Source organism: Arachis stenosperma, chromosome 2, assembly GCF_014773155.1.
Source record: "Arachis stenosperma cultivar V10309 chromosome 2, arast.V10309.gnm1.PFL2, whole genome shotgun sequence".
Classification (NCBI taxonomy): domain Eukaryota; kingdom Viridiplantae; phylum Streptophyta; class Magnoliopsida; order Fabales; family Fabaceae; genus Arachis; species Arachis stenosperma.
This window is the reverse complement of record NC_080378.1, coordinates 69,406,596-69,431,593: the sequence shown is the minus strand read 5'-3', so window position 1 is coordinate 69,431,593 and position 24,998 is coordinate 69,406,596. Positions and strand designations below refer to the sequence as shown.

Sequence of the window (24,998 nt, the reverse complement as noted above, 5' to 3'; positions counted from 1 at the left end):
GTTCTAGATATTTTGCTATTGTTAGTTACACTCTTGGAGAGGTAGAGAGAGATTCCAAGCTCTCATTAGGGTTCATCTTCTTCCATTTCTGAATTCTCAATCACTCTTTGGTGAGATCTATTGCAATTCTCAATTTACTTTGTTCATGTTATAGATCTTCTTCTCTAATCTCAATTAGTGCTTGTAATTGCTCAATTCTCATAGATCCTAGATTCAACTTTGTAGTTTTGGATTCTATCAATTTCTTGAGAAGTTCATTTCCATTGTTGTTCTTGATTAATTGTTGTTAGTTCCTTGTGTTGAAGCACTTTCAATTCTACTTTCTTCTCATTTTTATTATGCCTTTCATCCTTGCTCATCAATTGTTTGATAAAATGCCAACACTAGTTATGGAGTAAAGGTTTCTTACTTGGCATAGGGTTTGGACCATTAGAAAGAGTTGAATAGTTTATGTCAATTGTTGATTTGGAATTAGAAATTGCTAATTGACTTGGAGTGCACTAAAGCTAGATTTCCCTAAGGTAAAACTAGGACTTGTGACTCAAGTTAGTTACTCTCATTTGACTTTCCTCCATATCTAGGGGTTAACTAAATGAAGCAAGGCCTAATTGTTGTCATCATTGAAGGAACTATAAGGATAGGATTCCTAATGCCAACCCTAGGCCAAGCTTTCTAAAGATTGATTGTTTGTCATCTATTTTGCTAAACCTTCAAAGAATCATAACAAGGCTTCCTAATCAATAAGATGCATTCTCTAGCAATTCCAAGGGAGGACGACTCGGGAGACTAGTACTCTCGGTTATAGATTGTAGGATTGTTTGATGCGAAGTTTAAGTGTCGGTTAGACTATACTCACGATCATATTCATCATTGAATTCTATATCGGCATGATAAATTTCGTTTATCAAAAATGGCGCCGTTGCCGGGGAATTTGCTTAGTGTGCCATGTTATTGTTTAGAGTAAATGTGTATATATGTACATAGTTGCATTTCATTGTAATTTGTTCAAGTGACTAACCCCTCATTGTTACCATGAGTTTTACTTCTCCTTCATTGCATGACGCGTTCACAACCGAACCCGAGCTTAGTCCCCTTTGATCCGGAAATAGAACGAACTTTGCTTCATATTAGACAAGCTCGGAAGCGGTTAAGGTTTGGAAAAGGTGAAAAGGTTTTCACCACCTCAACCACCTTACTAAAAGTGAATATTGAACCGTCACTCAAAGAAGGCAATAATCATTCTCCCATCAATATCACTAACAACTCTTCTTTTGTTTTAGGTACTAACGCCATGGATGCTCCGGAGAGAGTTACTATCAAGGAAGCGGGTGCATCGGATTATGTCCTTCAACCCCTTCATGTAACTCACCCCAATTTGAATGCAAACTTTGAACTTAAGACCGCCTTGATCGACCTCCTACCCAAATTCCATGGGCTTCCCGCACAAGACCCTATTTGACATCTCAAAGACTTTCATCGTATATGCTCAACAACTAGACGGGAAGGATCCGATGAAGTTGCTATATGGTTGTTTGCTTTCCCTTTCTCTCTTGAGGACAAGGCTAAAGAATGGTTCTACACTCTATCTAGTGAAGTCACCTCCGATTGGGACTTGCTTAGAAGAGGATTCTTGGATAAATTCTTGCCCCCGGAGAAGATGGATGGACTAAGGAAGGAAATGTCTTGTATTGTACAAGGTGAAACGGAACCATTATACGAGTATTGGGAACGGTTTCGTAAGCTACTAGATGCATGTCCTAATCACATGCTTGACACTCAAGTGTTGCTTGGATACATATGTCAAGGAATACGAGAACAAGATAGAACTCTTTTGGACACCTCTAGCAATGGTTCTTTGTCTAAATATAAAACAGCGGAGGAGGCATGGCAACTTATCATTGACCTAGCCGAATCCAATCAACATATGAGACGAAGAGTCAACCGCCCAAGAACCGTGAATGAGGTATCAGCTAGTAGCGAAACCACCGCTCTAACCAAATCCTTGAGTGAAATGACATCCATCTTGAGGCAACTCCAATTGAGCCAACAACAACCACAACAACCTCAACCATATCAACAACACTCTCCACCCCCTCAACAATACAACCAATAATTGGTCCCTCAGAAAGTGTGTGGCATTTGTTCTTGTTATTCCCACTACACGGATGAGTGCCCAAGCCTTCAAGAAGACAACACTTTGGCGGCTACCCATAATTTCTATGACCGCCCAAATCAAGGGTACTACCAAGGCAATCCTAACCAAGGGCACCCTTATCAAGGAGGAAGCTACAATCAAGGGAGTGGGAATCACAATCAAAATTGGAGAGATAATCATCAACAAGGGAATAGGGACAACAACAACAATGGAGGAGGTCAAAGATGGAATAACAACTCACAAAACCGGCCACCATTCAACCAACAAAATCCACCATTCAACCAACAACATCAACCATATAACCAACAAAATCAACAAAGGAACTACCAAACATACCAACCACCACATCAAAGACCACCACCCAACCAATCACAAGCTCCTCAACTCACATATCCATCCGTCCCCTCTAACCAAGATGATACACTCCGGACCATCATCCAAGGCCAAAAGGAACTACAAAACACACTTGCTTCCGGTCTCACCGGCCTCACCTCTACACTACAAGCTCTTCTTGCACGCATGGATACACCATCAAATCCCACTCCTCAACCCCCAATCCAAAGCGTGATTCCCTCTCAACCTCAACCCAATCCTAAGGGAGGCATCAATGCCATCACCCTAAGATCCGGAACACAATTAAAAGAGAAGGGAGCAAAAGACTCAAATCCCATCACAATCGCTCAAGAGGAGGAGAGAACAGATGTAGAAGAGGTAGTGGAAGAGGAGACACCACAAGTCATAATTGAGAATGAAGACGCTCAACCAACAAAGGAGACCCCCAAGACCAAGAGAACCTTGGACGAAGAAATTGCTCAACCACTCCCATTTCCAACACTTGCAAAGAAAGCTAGGAAGCGCATAGAACTCGACCCCAAAATGATAGAAATGTTCAAGAAAGTCGAGGTAACCATCCCCCTCTTTGATGCTATCCATCAAGTTCCTAGATATGCAAAATTCCTTAAAGATCTATGCATGAACATGGATAGAATTCTTGAATTGGAAACCATCCCATTGAGGAGTTCTATTTCCGCTTTAATGGGAGCATTGCCCGAGAAATGTGATGATCCGGGCCCTTGTATGGTCACTTGCACCGTCAATGGAGTTCAATTCATAGATTGTATGTGTGACCTCGGAGCATGTGTTAGCATCATGCCTCTCTCCGTCTACCGGGTATTGAAGTTGCCACCACTAAAGGTCGACGGCAAGATTTGTCCTAGCGGATAAAAGCATAATAACCGTGACGGGTGTTGCGAAAGATGTATTGGTGAATATCAAAGGGTTGGTGTTTCCGATTGACTTCTATGTCCTTGAAATGCCATCAAGCGAAACCGAGAGAGCATCATGCATCCTACTTGGAAGACCATTTTTGAGAACTTCTAGATTTAAGCTAGATGCCTACTCGGGAACATACTCATTTGAGATAGATGGGAGAGTCGTAAGTTTTAGCCTAGAAGAAGCAATGAAGCATCCACCGGAGAATCACTCTCTATTCCGGTGTGACCCAATTGACAACATTGTTGCCGAAGTTCACCTTGCAAAGTTAGATGAGAAGTACATGATTGAAGAAGCAAATGAAGATCCAAGCAAATTAAACACCACACACCATACAAACCATCCGGAAACTCAAACCTCAAATAATGACAAAAAGATAGAATTGAAGTCACTACCACCCCACCTAAAGTACTCATATCTTGATGAAGCCCAAAAGCTCCCCGTGATAATCGTAAAAGAGCTAACTCCTCAACAAGAAGAAAAGTTGCTAGATGTCTTGAGGAAAAATAAAAGGGCAATCGGGTGGAGTTTGGCGGATCTAGTAGGAATAAGCCCTCAAGTATGCGAGCACCGCATATTTCTTGAAGAAGGAGCAAGACCGGTCCGACAACCTCAAAGGAGACTTAATCCAACCATTCTTGAGGTTGTGATAAAAGAGGTCACTCGGCTACTTGAAGCAGACATCATCTATCCTATCTCAGATAGCGAGTGGGTAAGCCCGGTCCAAGTGGTGCTAAAGAAATCCAGGGTGACCACAATCAAAAATGAAAGCGGTGAACTCATAGCAACAAGAGTGCAAAATTCTTGGAGAGTATGCATAAACTACCGAAGGTTGAATGCGGCCACAAGAAAAGATCACTTCCCACTACCGTTCATTGATCAAATGCTTGATCGAGTAGCCGGTAAATCTTATTATTGCTTTCTTGATGGTTACTCTGGATACTTTCAAATACACATTGCTCTAGAGGATCAAGAAAAAATCACATTTACTTGCCCCTTTGGAACGTATGCTTACAAGCGTATGCCATTTGGCCTATGCAACGCACCGGCAACGTTTCAAAGATGCATGATGAGCTTATTTGCGGACTTTCTAGAACAATGTATGGAAGTTTTCATGGACGACTTTAGTGTGTACGGTGATTCATTTGATCATTGCTTAGGTAACCTTGAAAAAGTCTTAGAGAGATGCACCAAAACAAACCTTGTCTTAAATTTTGAAAAATATCATTTCATGGTCAAACAAGGCATTGTTTTGGGACACAAAGTTTCAAAAGAAGGCATCTCCGTAGATCCGACAAAAATAAATGTCATATCTAGTTTACCTTACCCCTCCTCCGAGAGGGAAGTCCGCTCTTTTCTTGGACATGCAGGATTCTACCGGAGATTCATCAAAGACTTTAGCAAGGTGGCCTTACCTCTCTCTCGACTACTACAAAAGGACACTGAATTTGAGCTGAGCAAGGAATGTATGGAAGCATATGACAAACTTAAAGTAGCATTGACACAAGCTCCTATTGTGCGAGGACCGAATTGGACTCAACCATTTGAAATCATGTGCGATGCCTCGAATTATGCGATAGGAGCCACGTTAGCACAACGAGAGGGTAAGATTCCCTATGTCATAGCTTATGCTTCCAAAACACTAGATGGAGCCCAATCCAACTACACTACTACCGAAAAGGAACTCCTGGCTATTGTTTTTGCTTTGGACAAGTTCCGAGCCTATCTTCTTGGTTCCAAGGTAGTAGTGTACTCGGATCACGCGGCATTAAAGTATTTGTTGGCCAAAAAGGAATCAAAACCGAGATTAATTCGATGGGTGCTTTTGTTACAAGAATTTGACTTGGAGATCAAGGATAGGAGTGGTTCCCAAAACTTAGTGGCAGACCATCTAAGTCGCCTCGAACACACAAAAGGCGACACCACTCCTATCAATGACTCATTTCCTCTAGATGGTTTGCAAGCAATCTCGGAAGTAGTTCCTTGGTATGCCCCAATAGCAAACTACTTGGTTTCACGCACCTTCCCTCCCAATCTCAACAAACATCAAAAGGATAAGCTGAAAAACGAATCCAAATACTATGTTTGGGACGATCCCTATTTGTGGAGGTGTGGAGCGGACCAAATAGTGCGACGGTGCATACCCCAAACCGAATTCCAAGCAATCTTGGACGCTTGCCATTCTTCCGAAGGAGGTGGCCACTACGGCCCCTAAAGAACGGCAAGAAAGGTCCTTGATTGCGGATTTTGGTGGCCAACCCTTCTCAAAGATTCTTCCCTCTATTGCAAATCTTGTCCCCAATGCATTCGATTTGGAAATATTTCTAAGAAGGACGAAATCCCCCAACAAAATATGCTTTTTTGTGAAATCTTTGATGTTTGGGGAATCGACTTCATGGGACCATTTCCAAATTCCAATGGCTTTCCCTACATTTTGTTAGCCGTCGACTATGTGTCAAAATGGGTGGAGGCAATCAACAGAATCCACAGTCTAAGATCTTTCTAGCTGTTCGTTGAGGGCCAAAATGTCCTCCACTTTCAGATGAGTGACAGGCCTCTAAAATGGACTAGAATTCTGATTGAGGTACACAACGTCTAATTATCTGGTCAGCGCCACATCTCCATAAATATGGGTCATCCCATATATAATATTTAGACTCGCTTTTCAGCTTGTCTCTTTGATGTTTAGAAAAATGTGGAGGAAATGTGCGGCTAACTAAATAATTAGCAACAGGTGCATACCAAGGGACTACCTCAGATACTGCTTGCAGGTTGTCAAAAGGAAAATTATCATCTATAGGAGTAGAATCATCCTTAATATGTTCAAGATGACTCAAGTGGTCTGCAACTAAATTTTGATTACCACTCCTATCCTTGATTTCTAAATCAAATTCTTGTAACAGCAGTATCCAACGTATAAGTCTTGGTTTGGATTCCTTTTTAGCCAATAGATACTTTAGAGCTGTATGGTTCGAATACACTACTACTCTAGTACCAAGTAAATAAGCCCAGAATTTATCCAGAGCAAAAACAATAGCAAGTAGCTCTTTCTCAGTAGTAGTATAATTGGACTGGGCAGTGTCTAAAGTCTTAGACGCATAGGCAATAACAAAAGGATTCTTACCTTCACGCTGAGCCAGCGCTGCTCCTACCGCATGGTTGGAAGCATTGCACATGATTTCAAATGGCTGGCTCCAATCGGGTCCTCTCACAATTGGAGCTTGAGTCAGAGCAGTCTTTAGCTTATCAAATGCTTGTTTGCAATCCTCACTGAACTCAAACTCAATATCCTTTTGTAGTAATCTGGATAAGGGAAGTGCCACCTTACTAAAATCCTTAATAAATCTCCTGTAGAAACCTGCATGGCCAAGGAATGAACGGACTTCCCTCACAGAAGAGGGGTAAGGTAGACTAGAAATAACATTCACCTTTGCTGGGTCTACAGAAATGTCATTATTAGATACCACATGTCCCAATACAATCCCTTGCTTTACCATAAAATGGCATTTTTTGAAATTCAATACAAGGTTTGTATTAATACATCTATCTAATACTCTAGATAATCCATCTAAGCAAAGGTTAAAAGAATTACCATAAACGCTAAAATTGTCCATAAAAACTTCCATACAGTCCTCAATAAGATCAGAGAAAAGACTCATCATGCACCTTTGGAAAGTAGCTGGTGCATTGCACAAGCCAAAGGGCATTCTCTTATAAGCATAGGCCCAAAAGGACATGTAAAAGTAGTCTTTTCCTGATCCTCAGGAGCTATATGAATCTGGAAATAACCTGTGTAACCATCTAAAAAGCAATAATGTGATTTACCTGACAGGCGATCCAGCATTTGATCAATAAATGGAAGTGGATAGTGATCCTTACGAGTAGCTTGGTTGAGACGCCTGTAATCAATGCAGACTCTCCAAGCATTCTGAACTCTAGTTGCTATGAGCTCTCCATGCTCATTTTTCACTGTGGTGACTCCAGACTTCTTGGGCACCACTTGCACTGGGCTTACCCATTCACTGTCTCAAATGGGATATATGATACCGGCCTCCAATAGTCTGGTCACTTCCTTTTTGACAACTTCCAAGATGGTAGGATTCAATCTTCTTTGTGGTTGACGGACAGGTCTTGCTCCCTCTTCTAAAAATATTATGTGCTCGCATATTTGAGGGTTGATTCCCACTATGTCTGCCAAACTCCACCCTATTGCCTTCTTATGCTTCCTCAACACATCAAGTATCTGTTCTTCTTGTTGAGAAGTCAGTTCTCTTGCAATAATAACCGAAAGCTTCTGCTCATCCTCAAGGTAAGCATATTTGAGATGTGGAGGGAGAGGTTTCAATTCTAACTTTTGATCATGGACAGGCTCTGGGTTATCTGGGGCTTGTGAAAATGGTGAAGTGTCCTCATTGTCAGTTAAGAGGGTCCCCACACTTGGACCTTGTCCAGTGTGCCTCTCTTCAAACTCTTCCTTTTGAACTTCAGCCACACTTTCGTCTATGACATCACACTGGAAGATAGAACGATCTTCTGGGGGGTTGTCAATGACTCCATTCAGATTGAAGATTACTATGCGGCCATCTATTTCAAAGAAGTATGTCCCTGAAAAAGCATCCAATTTGAATTTTAATGTCTTCAGGAATGGTCTTCCAAGTAGGATTGATGATGGCTTATCTGAATCATTATGGGGCATCTCCAAGATATAAAAATCAGTGGAAAATGTGAGCCCTTTAATGTTCACCAAAACATCTTCAGCAACTCCAGCAACTGTAATAATGCTTTTATCTGCTAACACAAAACGAGCTGCCGACCTTTTTAAGGGAGTGAGCCTTAAAACATCATATATAGACAAAGGCATTATACTGACACATGCTCCTAAATCACACATGCAATCATAAATTACTACACCACCAATAGTACAACTAACTATGCAAGGACCTGGATCACTACATTTTTCAGGTAATCCTCCCATTAAAGCAGATATAGAACTACCTAAAGGAATTGTTTCTAATTCATTAATTTTATCTTTATGGATACATAAGTCTTTTAGAAACTTTGCATATTTAGGTACCTGCTGAATAACATCAAAAAGAGGAACAGTTACCTCAACCTTTTTGAATATTTCTACCATTTTAGGATCAGGTTCCAGCTGCTTCCTAGGCTTCCTTGCAAGTTGTGGAAATGGAATGGGAGTAGTGTTTTCTGTGGTGCCTGCACCTTTTTGTGCTTCTTCCTGTGGTTGAGCTATCTCTTCCTCAGCTATGCCCTGTATATCCTCTTCCTCTTCAACATCTTCGGTTTCTACCACCTCTTCAGCTGAGGCGTATTCTGGTGAGCTTGGTTCCTCCTGATTCCTCTCCTACAGTATGGTTCTGGACCTCAGGGTGATGGCATTAATGCCTCCCTTTGGATTGGGTAATGGTTGAGAGGGGATTCCAGTGGTACTTGAAGGTTGGTTACTGGAATTTTGTGCTGAACCAAGTTGTGTCATAAAAGCTTGCAGAGTAGAGGTGAAACCATTCAGACTGGCGTTAATACTGTTCACGATGGTATTTTCCATGGCCAGTTGTCTTTTCTCAAAAGCTTGTAATAATACTTCATTAGAAGATACAGAAGAATGAGTAAATTGAGAGGTTTGCTGCTGATTGTTCGGTGGTCCTTGGTTTTGCCTCAGGTGAGGTGCTCGGTAAGGTTGATTTTGCTGCCTGTTGTTGTAATTATTCCACCTCTGATTTCCCTGATTATCTCTCCCTCCCCTATTATTGTTGTCCCTCCAATTCTGGTTTGAATTGTCCTGCCATCCATGGTTATTGTTTCCACTTTGATTGTACCCTTGGTTGGGGCGGTTATAGAAGTTGTGAGTGGATGCCACCATGTTGTCTTCTTGTTGGAGCTGCGGGCATTCATCAGTGTAATGGCTGTAATCAGCACAAATTCCGTAAATTCTTTGTGGGACTAGTTGTTGGTTTTGCTGCGGTTGAGTTTGTTGAGCTTGTTGATTTAACTGCATTTGCTTCAGCAGGTTGGTCATTTCACAGATGCTTCGATTTAGAGCAGCAGTCTCTATGCCAGAAGATACTTCTGCAATGGCCCTTGAACGGCCTTGCTTCTGTCTGTGGTTCCGAGTAGATTCAGCTAAATCACTGATCAATTGCCAAGCTTCATCAGTGGTCTTGTACTTCTTCACAGACCCATTGCTGGCACTTTCCAATGTGGTCTTATCTTGGGGCCTCATACCTTGTGTGACATAGCTGAGTAGCACGATCTTGTCAATCATGTGGTGGGGGCATGCTTCCTGAAGATTATTGAAGCGCTCCCAGTATTCAAAGAGAGTCTCATTGTCATCCTGAACAATTGTAGAGATATCCTTCCTCAGTTTATCAGTAACTTCAGATGGGAAGAATTTCTCCAGGAACTCCTTTCTGAGTGTATCCCAGTTGGATACGTTTGCTAGAGGTTGAGTGTAGTACCACTCTCTTGCTTTTCCCTCAAGAGAGAAAGGAAAAGCTTTCAACAGAATTGAAGTTTCATCAGCGCCATCACGCCTGACAGTAGAACAGGCTGCCTGGAAATCTCTCAAGTGCTTGATAGGCTCTTGAGCAGGTAGGCCATGAAACTTGGGCATCAAATTTAGCAGTGCGGTCTTTATTTCAAAATCCGTAGCTACCGCTGGATGATGCGCTTGAAACGGTTGCAGTGTAAAATCAGGAGCTCCTTCCTCCTGAATGGTAATTCTTCTAGCTGCCATGTTTTCTGCACGTAAAACAACCGAATCAGTAGAACGGGGGCTGGTTTCCTCCTCAGATTCACTTTCAAATCCGCCCTCAGAGCGAACTAACCTACGCTGTTTTCGCCTTATTCGTGAAATTGTTCTTTCAATTTCAGGATCGAATATTAGTAAGCGCGGACCAGGAAGTGAACGTGTCATTTGACAGAAGAAACACGCAGCTCATAGTAGCAAAATTAAATAAAATGCAAATAAATAAATTCTAATTAATAAAATAAGCACTCTATTGCAACTCCCCGGAAACGGCGCCAAAAATTGATGGAGATGCAGAAGCTGGTGAATTAAAAATTTATTAAAATGGTTACGTTGCAAGTATAGTTCTTAACTCACCGAAAATCTGCCTATCAATTTAGAAATATGTCACTGAAAGTTTAAATTAAAATTACTGGGAGTTTTACGTCCCAGGTCGTCTCCCAACGAGTTGCAGAAAAGTGTGCTGTATTATTAATCAGATATTCCAAAAAGAGTTAAGCTAAGTAAATTGGGATTTAAATTGAGGAATTTTAAATAATAAAAATGAAAGGCCTTGACTGGGAATTGATTGGTTAGAATCTCTATCATTGATGGTGTGATTGTAAGATTAATTTATAATTAATAGTTGTTCTATTTGGTTATCCCTTACTAGGTAAGAGAAAGTCAAACAAGTGGAAATGCCAGATCTGTTCACAAGTTGCAACCCACTTAGTTTAAAGGGATTGGCATCGGTGACAGGATAGCAATCCAAAATTTAACCCAATTACAAATTTTTCTTTCAATCCTTCCAACTCAAGAGTTCCCTTTAATCAACTCCCCGTCAAGTAATGAAACTACTCACGCATTGTAAATAAAGAATCCATGGCACATAAAAGGGAATTAAAAGAAGACATGATTATTGGAATGGAAATTAAATTAAAAAGAAATAATCCTTGCATTAATTAATCATAAAAGTATCTGAATGACAAAATTGAACATAACAAAGAACATGGAAGAATAAAACCAAGTTAAGAGAACAAACTAGAGTGATGAAGTCTTGATGAGGAAAATAACTCTTCTCAATGTTCCAATGCTAAGATCAATTGAAAATTAAAATTCTAAAAACTAGAGAGAAAAACCTAAGAGAGTGAAAAACTAGATCTAAACTACTCAATGAATGTGTCTCCGTTGTTTCTGCATATTCTCTGACTCTAGTCTGTTGTTCCGGGCCGAAAACTGGGCCGAAATAGGGTCCAAAATCGCTGGTTTCAGATTCTGCAGTTTATGCAGATCGCGCATGTCACGCGATCGCGTCGTCCATGCGGACGCGTCGCTGGCGCTTTTCCTCTTCACGCATTCGCGTCGTCCATGCTACCGCGTTGCTTGTGCTTTCCAATCTGCGCGGCATGCGGCCGCGTCACTGCGATTTGCGCTTCTTCGCGCGGTCGCGTGAGCCATGCGACCGCGTCACTTTTCGCTGGTTATCTCCTCGAATTCTTGTGTTCCTTCCATTTTTGCTAGCTTCCTCTCCAATCTCCATCTCATTCATGCCCTATGAAGCCTGAAACACTTGACACACAGATTACGGCATCGAATGGAGTAAAGGAGAATTAAAATTAAATAATTAAAGTCTCTAGGAAGCAATTTTCAAACATGTAATAAATTCAGGAAGGAAATCTAAATGCATGCTAAATTAATGAATAAGTGGGTAAGGATCACGACAAAACCACACAATTAAACACAATATAAACTATAAAATAGTGGTTTATCAGGCAATCCCCACCCGAACGGATGATGCTCATGTTGTTTATTCTTTTGTGAGGAACAATATCATTTGTCGTTTTGGCTCCCCAAGAGCAATCATAAGTGACCAAGGATCCCACTTTTGCAACAAAAAAATGGATGGCCTCATGAGGAAGTATGGCATCACACACAAAGTTGCTACAGCCTACCACCCTCAGACAAACGGCCAAGCTGAGGTTTCTAACCGGGAAATTAAACATGTGTTGGAAAGGATTGTGAAGCCGAATAGGAAGGATTGGAGTGCTAAGCTCTCCGATGCACTTTGGGCATATCGAACGGCTTACAAAACACCCATCGGCATGAGCCCTTTTAGGCTTGTATATGGTAAAGCATGCCACTTACCGGTAGAAATCGAACACAAAGCTTATTGGGCCATAAAGGAATGCAATCTAAGTTTGGGTGGAGCCGGCGTAGAGAGAAAGCTTCAATTGGCGGAATTGGAATGCTTGAGATTAGAAGCCTATGACAATTCTAGACTCTACAAGGAAAAGATGAAAGCCATTCATGACAAGAACATTAGGAGAAGGAAATTTAGACCCGGTGAACTAGTCCTCCTTTACAACTCAAGGTTGAGATTACTACCCGGAAAGCTTAGATCAAGATGGGATGGACCTTACCAAGTGGAGAAAGTAGAACCTTACGGGCTCTATCACTTGCGCCACCCATCAAGTCCGGACATTTTCAAGGTAAATGGGCACCGTCTCAAATTGTACCATGGTGAGCAAAGAAAGAACTCCAAGGAATTTGAAGTGTTCCTCTTGAGGGATGCATCTCTTGAACAAGAACTTTGAGCTAGTGGAAGTCCAACTTAAGGACGGTAAACAAAAGTGCTAGGTGGGAGACACCCCACCATGGTAAGATCTACCATTTGTACATAGCCATTGAATTCTTCTTTGATTGATACTTGCTTAACACTTGACTTCATGTTTGGTAGCTAGGTAATTGATGAAGTTGTAGCTAGATTTTATTTTAAATTTTGTTTCATTTGTTGAGTTCATTTGGTACTTTATCATGTTAAAACATCCTTCTATAGTGCTTAAGTGGCTGTTTGGAGGGTTGTAATGCTGAAAGTGGTGCGAGAACATGCAAACTTTGAAAAAGGCACCCTTCCGCGCGTGCACGCACCTGGCGCGTACGCGCCCATGATGCATTTTCGACCATCCATGCGGACGCGCGACGTGCGCGGACGCGTGGATTGCAAAAAGTACCCCTCCATATATTTTCCAGAAAGTTGCGCACACACTACGCCAGCACCATGCCTGAGGCACAGGCCAATCACGCGTACGCACACATGGCACGTACGCACTCTTAGACAAGTCCGCAGATCGACGTGCTAGCACACCTTGCGCGCGTGCGCTGATTGCCCCTGTGCACTCCTGGTACATATTCCAGAGAGTTAGGCCACTCTCGCGCCTGCACTGAGCCACCAGCCCACCACCTCTGCCGCGTGCGCGCACTAGGCGCCAACGCGTCCATATGCTCACAACACGAGGCACGCGCCCGCGCCCAGGCCGCGCACGCGTCCCTCGTCCTGCACCAACCTCTAGGCCACTCCACAGAGAGTTAAGCCAACCCCAGGCCCATCTCATGCCTGGGACATAACCGCATTGCCGCGTGTGCGCACCGTGCGCGCGCGCGCCAACACCCCTGCAGCCAACTTCTGGTACCTCTTCCAGAAAGTTGTGCCACCTCTAAGCCACCCTTGTGCTACCAGCATAAGCACATGGGCGCCCACGCGCAATGTGCGCGTGCGCGCCATCACCCCATCCCGCTTCCTTGCGCGAGCACGCACCGTGCGCGCACGCGTGGGTGACCGACGTAAACATAATAGGGGAGCACACTTGCTCCCTTCATTCTTCTTCTCCCTTTTTCTTCTTACCTCCTCTACTACCCATTTACCTACTACCATTTCTCCTTCCAAACAACCACCTCCTACCATCACCTCCGGCGACCACCCACCTCCGGTGGTCCCTACCTTGCTCCCTCCATTCTCCATCATTCCACTCTATAACTTCCTCTCCCATACCCTTTCCATCTCCCTCAAGGTGCTATACTAGTCTTCCCTCTTGCTCTACTTCTCTCTTTTGCTTCTTAGTCAGTTAATTTCATCCTCTTTTAGGTAGTCTCTTTCTTTTTCTCCTCCCTCTTTTTGAGCCCCTCACTTTTTGGGGTATTTTTTGCTCCTTTTCCAATTAACCCTTCATAGGCACTTGGGTCATAACTTCTCTTGCATTGTTAGATGAGATGTGTTGCATGATTTTCTTACAACCACTGTGCATTGTAGTGCTTAATATTGGTTTGTGGAATGTTACATTGCTTCCCCCTCATACATTTACATACTACAACAAGGATGCACGCCAAGTGTTTGAGGAAAAGCATACATGATTTTTATGCTCATTATGACTCATTGTTTCTTAACTAGTCACTTTTGGGTGCACCCTCACATTCTACAATCCACCCACTCACTATTTCATAAATTGCTTTCCACTTTTGGTATTTGAGGGTGTATGCTTCTCATGCCTTTTTCCTTGCATGCTTACACTACCCCTATACCACATGCCAATAATTTGCCTTGCATATCCCATGTTATCTTAGTTACATGTTGCAGCTGTCATGTAATAAGGATACCCATATTCTTACGACACAATTTCTCATTTGCATAATCACATTCAATTACGCTTCTTTGGGTCTAATGCTATCTTCTTTCTTTACTATCACAGGATGGTCATCAAAAAGAGCAAAGGAAAAGCCCCGAAGAAGCCAACCGTCAACAGAGCACACCAAGAACCAACAGTCAAGCCCCTCCTCAAGAAGGCTACGGGCCCCGTTGATGCTTTAAAGAAGGACAACCCTCCAAAGGACTCAAACAAGTTCCCTAACCGCTACTGCGAACTTGTTTACTCAAGGATGATTGAGCGGAATTATAACCCGGAGCCTCTTCTAGTCCTACCGGCCCACCTCACTCCAATAGTGATGCCACACATTGACCGGAGGCAATGGAGGTTCCTCTTAAGGCAACCAATGGAGGTCAATTTATCATGGGTGGTTGGTGCACGAAATTGTGATCACTACAACTTCGCACAACTAACCAGCAAGTGCACTGGGTCGTCCAAGTAATACCTTACGTGAGTAAGGGTCGATCCCACGGAGATTGTTGGTATGAAGCAAGCTATGGTCACCTTGTAAATCTCAGTCAGGCAGACTCAAATGGGTATGGATGATGAACGAAAATAACATAAAGATAAAGATAGAGATACTTATGTATATCATTGGTGTAAGAGCTTCAGACAAGCATATGAAGATGCCTTCCCTTCCGTCTCTCTGCTTTCCTACTGCCTTCATCCAATCCTTCCTACTCCTTTCCATGGCAAGCTCGTGTAGGGTTTCACTGTTGTCAGCAGCTACCTCCCATCCTCTCAGTGAAAGCGATTGCATATGTCCTGTCACGGCATAGCGGAATTCAGCTGTCGGTTCTCGGTCAGGCCGGAATAATATCCATTGATACTTTTGCGTCTGTCACTAACGCCCTAGCCTGCTAGGAGTTTGAAGCACGTCACAGTCATTCAATCATTGAATCCTACTCAGAATACCACAGACAAGGTTTAGACCTTCCGGATTCTCTTGAATGCCGCCATCAGGTCCTGCCTATACCACGAAGATTCCGATTAAAGAATCCAAGAGATATTCACTAGAGCCTCAGATGCTTGTAGAACAAGAATGGTTGTCAGTCACTTTGTTCATGGGTGAGAATGGTGATGGGCGTCAATCATCACCTTCATCAAGTTGAAGAACAAGTGATATCTTGGACAAAGAACAAGTGGAATTGAATGGAAGAACAATAGTAATTGCATTAATACTCGAGGTACAGCAGAGCTCCACACCTTAATCTATGGTGTGTAGAAACTCCACCGTTGAAAATACATAAGAACAAAAGTGATCATTGGTTTCGGCCCCAGAGAGGGAACCAGAAGAACCAAGATCTGATCTAAGAACTAGATGTCCAAAGATGATCAAAGGATCAAAAACAATCCAAAGATGAAAATACAATAGTAAAAGGTTCTATATATAGAAAACTAGTAGCCTAAGGTGTACAAAGGTGAGTAAATGACATAAAAATCCACTTCCGGGCCCACTTGGTGTGTGCTTGGGCTGAGCAATGAAGCATTTTCGTGTAGAGACTCTTCTTGGAGTTAAACGCCAGCTTTTATGCCAGTTTGGGCGTTTAACTCCCATTTAGGTGCCAGTTCCGGCGTTTAACGCTGGAATTTCTGTAGGTGACTTTGAACGCCGGTTTGGGCCATCAAATCTTGGGCAAAGTATGGACTATTATATATTGCTGGAAAGCCCAGGATGTCTACTTTCCAACGCCGTTGAGAGCGCGCCAATTGGGCTTCTGTAGCTCCAGAAAATCCACTTCGAGTGCAGGGAGGTCAGAATCCAACAGCATCTGCAGTCCTTTTGAGTCTCTGGATTAGATTTTTGCTCAGATCCCTCAATTTCAGCCAGAAAATACCTGAAATCACAGAAAAACACACAAACTCATAGTAAAGTCCAGAAAAGTGAATTTTAACTAAAAACTAATAAAAATATAATAAAACTCAACTAAAACTACCAAAAACATACTAAAAACAATGCCAAAAAGCGTACAAATTATCCGCTCATCACAACACCAAACTTAAATTGTTGCTTGTCCCCAAGCAACTGAAAATCAAATAAGATAAAAAGAAGAGAATATACTATAGACTCCAAATTATCAATGAAACATAGCTCCAAATTAGATGAGCGGGACTAGTAGCTTTTGCCTCCAAACAGTTTTGGCATCTCACTTTATCCTCTGAGGTTCAGAATGATTGGCTTCTTTAGGAACTTAGAATCCAGATAGTGTTATTGATTCTCCTAGTTAAGTATGATGATTCTTGAACACAGCTACTTATTGAGTCTTGGCTGTGGCCCAAAGCACTCTGTCTTCCAGTATTACCACCGGATACATACATGCCACAGACACATAATTGGGTGAACCTTTTCAGATTGTGACTCAGCTTTGCTAAAGTCCCCAATTAGAGGTGTCCAGGGTTCTTAAGCACACTCTTTTTGCCTTGGATCACAACTTTATTTCTTTCTTTTTCTTTTCTTTTTCTTTCTCCCCTTTTTTTTTCGTTTTTCTGCTTCTCTCTTTTTTTTTTTGTATTCACTGCTTTTTCTTGCTTCAAGAATCATTTTTATGATTTTTCAGATCCTCAGTAACATGTCTCCTTTTTCATCATTCTTTCAAGAGCCAACAATTTTAACATTCATGAACAACAAATTCAAAAGACATATGCACTGTTCAAGCATACATTCAGAAAACAAAAGTATTGTCACCACATCAAACTAAATAAGCTAGTTTTAAAGATGAATTTGAAATCCTGTACTTCTTGTTCTTTTGTGATAAAAACAGTTTTCATTTAAGAAAGGTGATGGATTCATATTCATAGCTTTAAGGCATAGACACTAAGACACTAATGATCATAAGACACAAACATGGATAAACATAAGCATCTAAAATTTGAAAAACAGAAGAATAAAGAACAAGGAGATTAAAGAACGGGTCCACCTTAGTGATGGCGGCTCTTTCTTTCTCTTGAAGATCCTATGGAGTGCTTGAGCTCCTCAATGTCTCTTCCTTGTCTTTGTTGCTCCTCTCTCATGATTCTTTGATCTTCTCTAATTTCATGGAGGATGATGGAGTGTTCTTGGTGCTCCACCCTTAGTTGTCCCATGTTGGAACTTAATTCTCCTAGGGAGGTGTTCAGTTGCTCCCAATAGTCTTGTGGAGGAAAGTGCATCCCTTGAGGTATCTTAGGGATCTCTTGATGAGAGGGGTCTCTTGTTTGCTCCATCTTCTTCTTAGTGATGGGCTTGAGGTCATGCCTTCTCAGTTGAACCGGCTTTGGATGCCATAAATGGTTATGGAAAAACAAAAAGCAATGCTTTTACCACACCAAACTTAAAAGGTTTGCTCGTCCTCGAGCAAAAGAAGAAAGAAGAGAGTAGAAGAAGAAGAAATGGAGGAGAGGGAGATGGCTTTGTGTTTGGCCAAAGAGGGGGAGAAGTGGTGGTTTATGAAGGATGGATGTGAGTGGTGAAGAGAAAGAGAGGTTGAGGTGATTGGTGAATGGGTGAAGAAGAAGAGAGGGAGTGGTGGGGTTGGTGGGGATCCTGTGGGGTCCACAGATCCTGAGGTGTCAAGGAAAAGTCATCCCTGCACCAAATGGCATCAAAATCCACGTTTTGAGCCATTTCTGGCGTTAAACGCCGGGCTGGTGCCCATTCCTGGCGTTTAACGCCAGGTTCTTGCCCCTTTCTGGCGTTTAACGCCAGTCTGGTGCCCCTTTCTGGCGTTAAACGCCCAGAATGGTGCCAGACTGGGCGTTAAACGCCCAGCTGCTAGGCTTACTGGCGTTTAAACGCCAGCAGCATCTTCCTCCGGGGTGTGCTGTTTTTCATTCTGTTTTTGCTTTTTTCATTATTTTTGTGACTTCTTATGATCATCAACCTACAAAAAAGATAAAATAACAAAAGAAAATAGTTAACTATAAAACATTGGGTTGCCTCCCAACAAGCGCTTCTTTAGTGTCATTAGCTTGACAGAGGACTCTCATGGAGCCTCAGAAATACTCAGAACCGTGTTGGAACCTCCCAACACCAAACTTAGAGTTTGAATGTGGGGTTTCAACACCAAACTTAGAGCTTGGTTGTGGCCTCCCAACACCAAACTTAGAGTTTGACTGTGGGGGCTCTTCTTGGCTCTGTCTTGAGAGAAGCTCTTCATGCTTCCTCTCCAGGATGACAGAGGGATATCCTTGAGCCTTAAACACAAAGGATTCTTCATTCACTTGAATGATCATTTCACCTCTATCAACATCAATCACAGCTTTTGCTGTGGCTAGGAAAGGTCTGCCAAGGATGATGGTTTCATCCATGCATTTCCCAGTCTCTAGGACTATGAAATCAGTAGGGATGTAATGGTCTTCAATCTTCACCAAAACATTCTCTACAAGTCCATGAGCTTGTTTTCTTGAATTGTCTGCCATCTCTAATGAGACTCTTGCAGCTTGCACCTCAAAGATCCCTAATTTCTCCATTACAGAGAGGGGCATGAGGTTTACACTTGACCCTAAGTCACACAAGGCCTTCTTGAAGGTCATGGTGCCTATGGTACAAGGTATAGAAAACTTCCCAGGATCCTGCCTCTTTTGAGGCAGTTTCTGCCTAGACAAGTCATCCAGTTCTTTGGTGAGCAAGGGAGGTTCATCCTCCCAAGTCTCATTTCCAAATAACTTGTCATTTAGTTTCATGATTGCTCTAAGGTATTTAGCAACTTGCTCTTCAGTAACATACTCATCCTCTTCAGAGGAAGAATACTCATCAGAGCTCATGAAAGGCAGAAGTAAGTCCAATGGAATCTCTATGGTCTCAATTTGAGCCTCAGATTCCCATTGTTCCTCATTGAGGAACTCAGAGGAGATTGGTACACGCCCACTGAGGTCTTCCTCAGTGGCGTCCTCCTCCTCTCTTTCCTCTCCATATTCGGCCATGTCTATGGCTTTGCACTCTCCTTTTGGATTTTCTTCTGTATTACTTGGGAGAGTACTAGGAGGGAGTTCAGTAATTTTCTTGCTCAGCTGTCCCACTTGTCCTTCCAAATTTCTAATGGAGGACCTTGTTTCATTCATGAAACTTTGAGTGGTTTTGATTAGATCAGAGACCATTGTTGCTAAGTCAGAAGTACTCTGCTTAGAACTCTCTGTCTGTTGCTGAGAAGATGATGGAAAAGGCTTGCTATTGCTAAACCTGTTTCTTCCACCATTATTGTTATTGAAACCTTGTTGAGGTCTCTCTTGATTCTTCCATGAGAAATTTGGGTGATTTCTCCATGAAGAATTATAGGTGTTTCCATAGGGTTCTCCTAGGTAATTCACCTCTTCCATTGAAGGGTTCTCAGGATCATAAGCTTCTTCCTCAGATGAAGCTTCCTTAGTACTGCCAGGTGCATTTTGCATTCCAGACAGACTTTGAGAAATCATATTGACTTGTTGAGTCAATATCTTGTTCTGAGCCAAAATGGCATTCAGAGTGTCAATCTCAAGAACTCTTTTCTTCTGACTAGTCCCATTGTTCACAGGATTCCTTTCAGAAGTGTACATGAATTGGTTATTTGCAACCATTTCAATTAGCTCTTGAGCTTCTGTAGGCGTCTTCTTCAGATGAAGAGATCCTCCAGCAGAGCTATCCAAAGACATCTTGGATAGTTCAGAGAGACCATCATAGAAAATACCTATGATGCTCCATTCTGAAAGCATGTCTGAGGGACATTTTCTGATTAATTGTTTGTATCTTTCCCAAGCTTCATAGAGGGATTCACCATCCTTCTGTCTGAAGGTTTGGACTTCCACTCTAAGCTTACTCAATTTTTGAGGTGGAAAGAATTTTGCCAAGAAGGCATTGACTAGCTTTTCCCAAGAGTCCAGGCTTTCTTTAGGTTGAGAGTCCAACCATATTCTAGCTCTGTCTCTTACAGCAAAAGGGAATAGCATCAGTCTGTAGACCTCAGGGTTAACCCCATTAGTCTTGACTGTGTCACAGATTTGCAAGAATTCAGCTAAGAACTGATGAGGATCTTCCATTGGAAGTCCATGGAACTTGCAATTCTGTTGCATTAGAGAAACTAATTGAGGCTTAAGCTCAAAGTTGTTTGCTCCAATGGCAGGGATAGAGATGCTTCTCCCATAGAAATTGGGAGTAGGTGCAGTAAAGTCACCCAGCACCTTCCTTGCATTGTTGGCATTGTTGTTGTTTTCGGCTGCCATGGGTTCTTCTTCCTTGAAGAATTCGGTCAGGTCCTCAACAGAGAGTTGAGTCTTAGCTTCTCTTAGCTTTCGCTTCAAGGTCCTTTTAGGTTCAGGGTCAGCTTCAACAAGAATGCCTTTGTCTTTGTTCCTGCTCATATGAAAGAGAAGAAAACAAGAAAATATGGAATCCTCTATGTCATAGTATAGAGATTCCTTGAGGTGTCAGAGAAAAAGAAAAGTAGAAGACAGAAGTAGAAAATTTGAACTTATCAAAGAAGATGGAGTTCGAATTTTGCATTAAGGGATAGTGTTAGTCCAAAAATAGAAGGATGTGAGAAGAAGGGAAGTAATTTTCGAAAATTAAGTAAAAGATTTTGAAAATATTTTTGAAAAACACTAATTGATTTTCGAAAATAAAAGTGGAAAAGAAATCAAGTGATTTTTGAAAAAGATTTTAAAATTAGAAATCAAAAAGATTTGATTGAAAACTATTTTGAAAAAGACGTGGTTAAGAAGATATGATTGAAAAGTTATGGTTTTAAAAAGATATGATTGGTTTAAAAAAATGTGATTGAGAAAATATGATTTGAAAACAAATTTAAAAGATATGATTTGAAAACAATTTGAAAAGATATGATTTTAAAAATTAATGACTTGCCTAACAAGAAAAGATATGATTCAAACATAAAACCTTCCTCAACAGAAAAGGCAAAAAATGTTCAATCAAATCATTAATTGTTAGTAAGTATCTTTGAAAAAGGAAAGAAATTGATTTTGAAAACATTTGATTGAAAAGATATGATTTGAAAAAGATTTGATTTTGAAAAACTTTGAAAACTTGAAAAAAATTGATTTTGAAAACAAAATCTTCCCCCTTTGCCATCCTGGCGTTAAACGCCCAGAATGGTGTACATTCTGGCGTTTAACGCCCAAAACTCTACCCTTTTGGGCGTTAAACGCCCAACCAGGTACCCTGGCTGGCGTTTAAACGCCAGTCTGCCTTCTTCACTGGGCATTTTTGAATGCCCAGCTTTTTCTGTGTGATTCCTCTGCAGTATGTTCTGAATCTTCAATTCTCTGTATTATTGACTTGAAAAGACACAAATTAAAAATATTTTTGGATTTTTAATAATGAGGAATAATCAAAATGCAAATAAAATCAAATAACAATGCATGCAAGACACCAAACTTAGCAGTTTGTATATATGGGAAACAACAAAACACTCAAGTCAATAGAATTCAAAGATCAAAACAAGAAAATCATCAAGAACAACTTGAAGATTAATGAAGACACATGCATGAATGCAGTAAGAACAGAAACATGCAATTGACACTAAACTTAAGATGAGACTCTAGACTCAAACAAGAAATATTTTTGGATTTTATGATTTTGTAATTTTTTTTGTGCTTTTTTCGAAAATTATATGGAAAAGAAAATAAAGGTATCAAAATTCTTAATGAGAATTCCAGGAATCATGCAATGTTAGTCTAAAGCTTTAGTCTAAAGGAATTAGACATGGCCGGCTAAGCTTCAGCAGGACATTGCATTCAAGAGCTAAATTGATGATGATCAATCAGCCTTGGTGATGATAAGAACATCACCTTGAAACACTAGAATTCATTCTTAAGAACTCTGAAGAAAAATACCTAATCTAAGCAACAAGATGAACCGTCAGTTGTCCATACACAAGAACAATCCCCGGCAACGGCGCCAAAAACTTGGTGCGCGAAATTGTGATCACTACAACTTCGCACAACTAACCAGCAAGTGCACTGGGTCGTCCAAGTAATACCTTACGTGAGTAAGGGTCGATCCCACGGAGATTGTTGGTATGAAGCAAGCTATGGTCACCTTGTAAATCTCAGTCAGGCAGACTCAAATGGGTATGGATGATGAACGAAAATAACATAAAGATAAAGATAGAGATACTTATGTATATCATTGGTGTAAGAGCTTCAGACAAGCATATGAAGATGCCTTCCCTTCCGTCTCTCTGCTTTCCTACTGCCTTCATCCAATCCTTCCTACTCCTTTCCATGGCAAGCTCGTGTAGGGTTTCACTGTTGTCAGCAGCTACCTCCCATCCTCTCAGTGAAAGCGATTGCATATGTCCTGTCACGGCATAGCGGAATTCAGCTGTCGGTTCTCGGTCAGGCCGGAATAATATCCATTGATACTTTTGCGTCTGTCACTAACGCCCTAGCCTGCTAGGAGTTTGAAGCACGTCACAGTCATTCAATCATTGAATCCTACTCAGAATACCACAGACAAGGTTTAGACCTTCCGGATTTTCTTGAATGCCGCCATCAGGTCCTGCCTATACCACGAAGATTCCGATTAAAGAATCCAAGAGATATTCACTAGAGCCTCAGATGCTTGTAGAACAAGAATGGTTGTCAGTCACTTTGTTCATGGGTGAGAATGGTGATGGGCGTCAATCATCACCTTCATCAAGTTGAAGAACAAGTGATATCTTGGACAAAGAACAAGTGGAATTGAATGGAAGAACAATAGTAATTGCATTAATACTCGAGGTACAGCAGAGCTCCACACCTTAATCTATGGTGTGTAGAAACTCCACCGTTGAAAATACATAAGAACAAAAGTGATCATTGGTTTCGGCCCCAGAGAGGGAACCAGAAGAACCAAGATCTGATCTAAGAACTAGATGTCCAAAGATGATCAAAGGATCAAAAACAATCCAAAGATGAAAATACAATAGTAAAAGGTTCTATATATAGAAAACTAGTAGCCTAAGGTGTACAAAGGTGAGTAAATGACATAAAAATCCACTTCCGGGCCCACTTGGTGTGTGCTTGGGCTGAGCAATGAAGCATTTTCGTGTAGAGACTCTTCTTGGAGTTAAACGCCAGCTTTTATGCCAGTTTGGGCGTTTAACTCCCATTTAGGTGCCAGTTCCGGCGTTTAACGCTGGAATTTCTGTAGGTGACTTTGAACGCCGGTTTGGGCCATCAAATCTTGGGCAAAGTATGGACTATTATATATTGCTGGAAAGCCCAGGATGTCTACTTTCCAACGCCGTTGAGAGCGCGCCAATTGGGCTTCTGTAGCTCCAGAAAATCCACTTCGAGTGCAGGGAGGTCAGAATCCAACAGCATCTGCAGTCCTTTTGAGTCTCTGGATTAGATTTTTGCTCAGATCCCTCAATTTCAGCCAGAAAATACCTGAAATCACAGAAAAACACACAAACTCATAGTAAAGTCCAGAAAAGTGAATTTTAACTAAAAACTAATAAAAATATAATAAAAACTCAACTAAAACTACCAAAAACATACTAAAAACAATGCCAAAAAGCGTACAAATTATCCGCTCATCAGTGGTGGAGTTCTACTCCAACTACCACTCACCCCTTCTCACATCAGTCTTTGTGCGCCGAAAGGAAGTGTCAGTCACAGTGGAGGCCATCCAAGGAGTACTTAAGATTGGGCCATTAGCGGATGGATATGACGCCTATCAGGAAGTCTTGTCAGTATGCAACGAACGTGAGTTCGATTGGAGCGCGATCCTTCGCGTAATAGCTTTACCCGAAGCATTTTGGATTCGGGGGACCATAAAGCAAAGACCAAAGGGTTTAGATGCACGTTTTCTCACTCAAGAAGCCACGGCATGGGCCCAAATCCTAGCTCACTACGTGCTTCCGAGCACCCATGGGTCGTCCATTACCGCCGAGCTTGCCTTATTGGTATGGTGCATCCTAACCGAGAAATCGGCCGACATTTCGCATGCCATTCGCCAATCCATGGGGCGTATTCATGTTAAGGGAAACTTACCCTTCCCCGCTATGGTGACTGAATTAGTAGCGGCAGCCGGTGTTCACCGAGAGGCTAAGGATCGGAGGACCTCGATCCCGGTCGAAGGAGATGTTATTCCGACCAAGAGGTGCCTCAAGCCTCCGGAAGTCACCAAGGACCTTGGACTGATCAACTCAACTCGCAACACCACTACCTCATCCGCACCACAAAAATCTGCCACCCAACACCTTGAAGACCTTCACAAGAAGTTGGACCGCTATGAGAGGCGTAACCAACGCCGATATGCTCACGTGAAGAAGCTTCTAAGCATTGTCACCCCACCTATGGAGGAACCTGATATCTCCACATCCACTGCAACTTCAAGCGGAAATAGAGATGACAACGGAGATGAAGGACACTCAGGACTCGGCCACCCATTGCG

The 24,998-nt window shown here is 41.9% G+C and overlaps 2 non-coding genes across 2 annotated transcripts; both read left to right on the top strand.

Moving 5' to 3' along the window:
• The first annotated feature begins 9,701 nt into the window (after nt 1–9,701).
• LOC130964479 (small nucleolar RNA R71) lies at nt 9,702–9,809 on the top strand. Its single transcript, XR_009080572.1, has one exon. It is a non-coding gene; the product is annotated as a small nucleolar RNA R71 (small nucleolar RNA).
• Nucleotides 9,810–20,308: 10,499 nt separating this feature from the next.
• Nucleotides 20,309–20,416, top strand: LOC130964930 (small nucleolar RNA R71). Its single transcript, XR_009080994.1, has one exon. It is a non-coding gene; the product is annotated as a small nucleolar RNA R71 (small nucleolar RNA).
• Nucleotides 20,417–24,998: the final 4,582 nt, after the last annotated feature.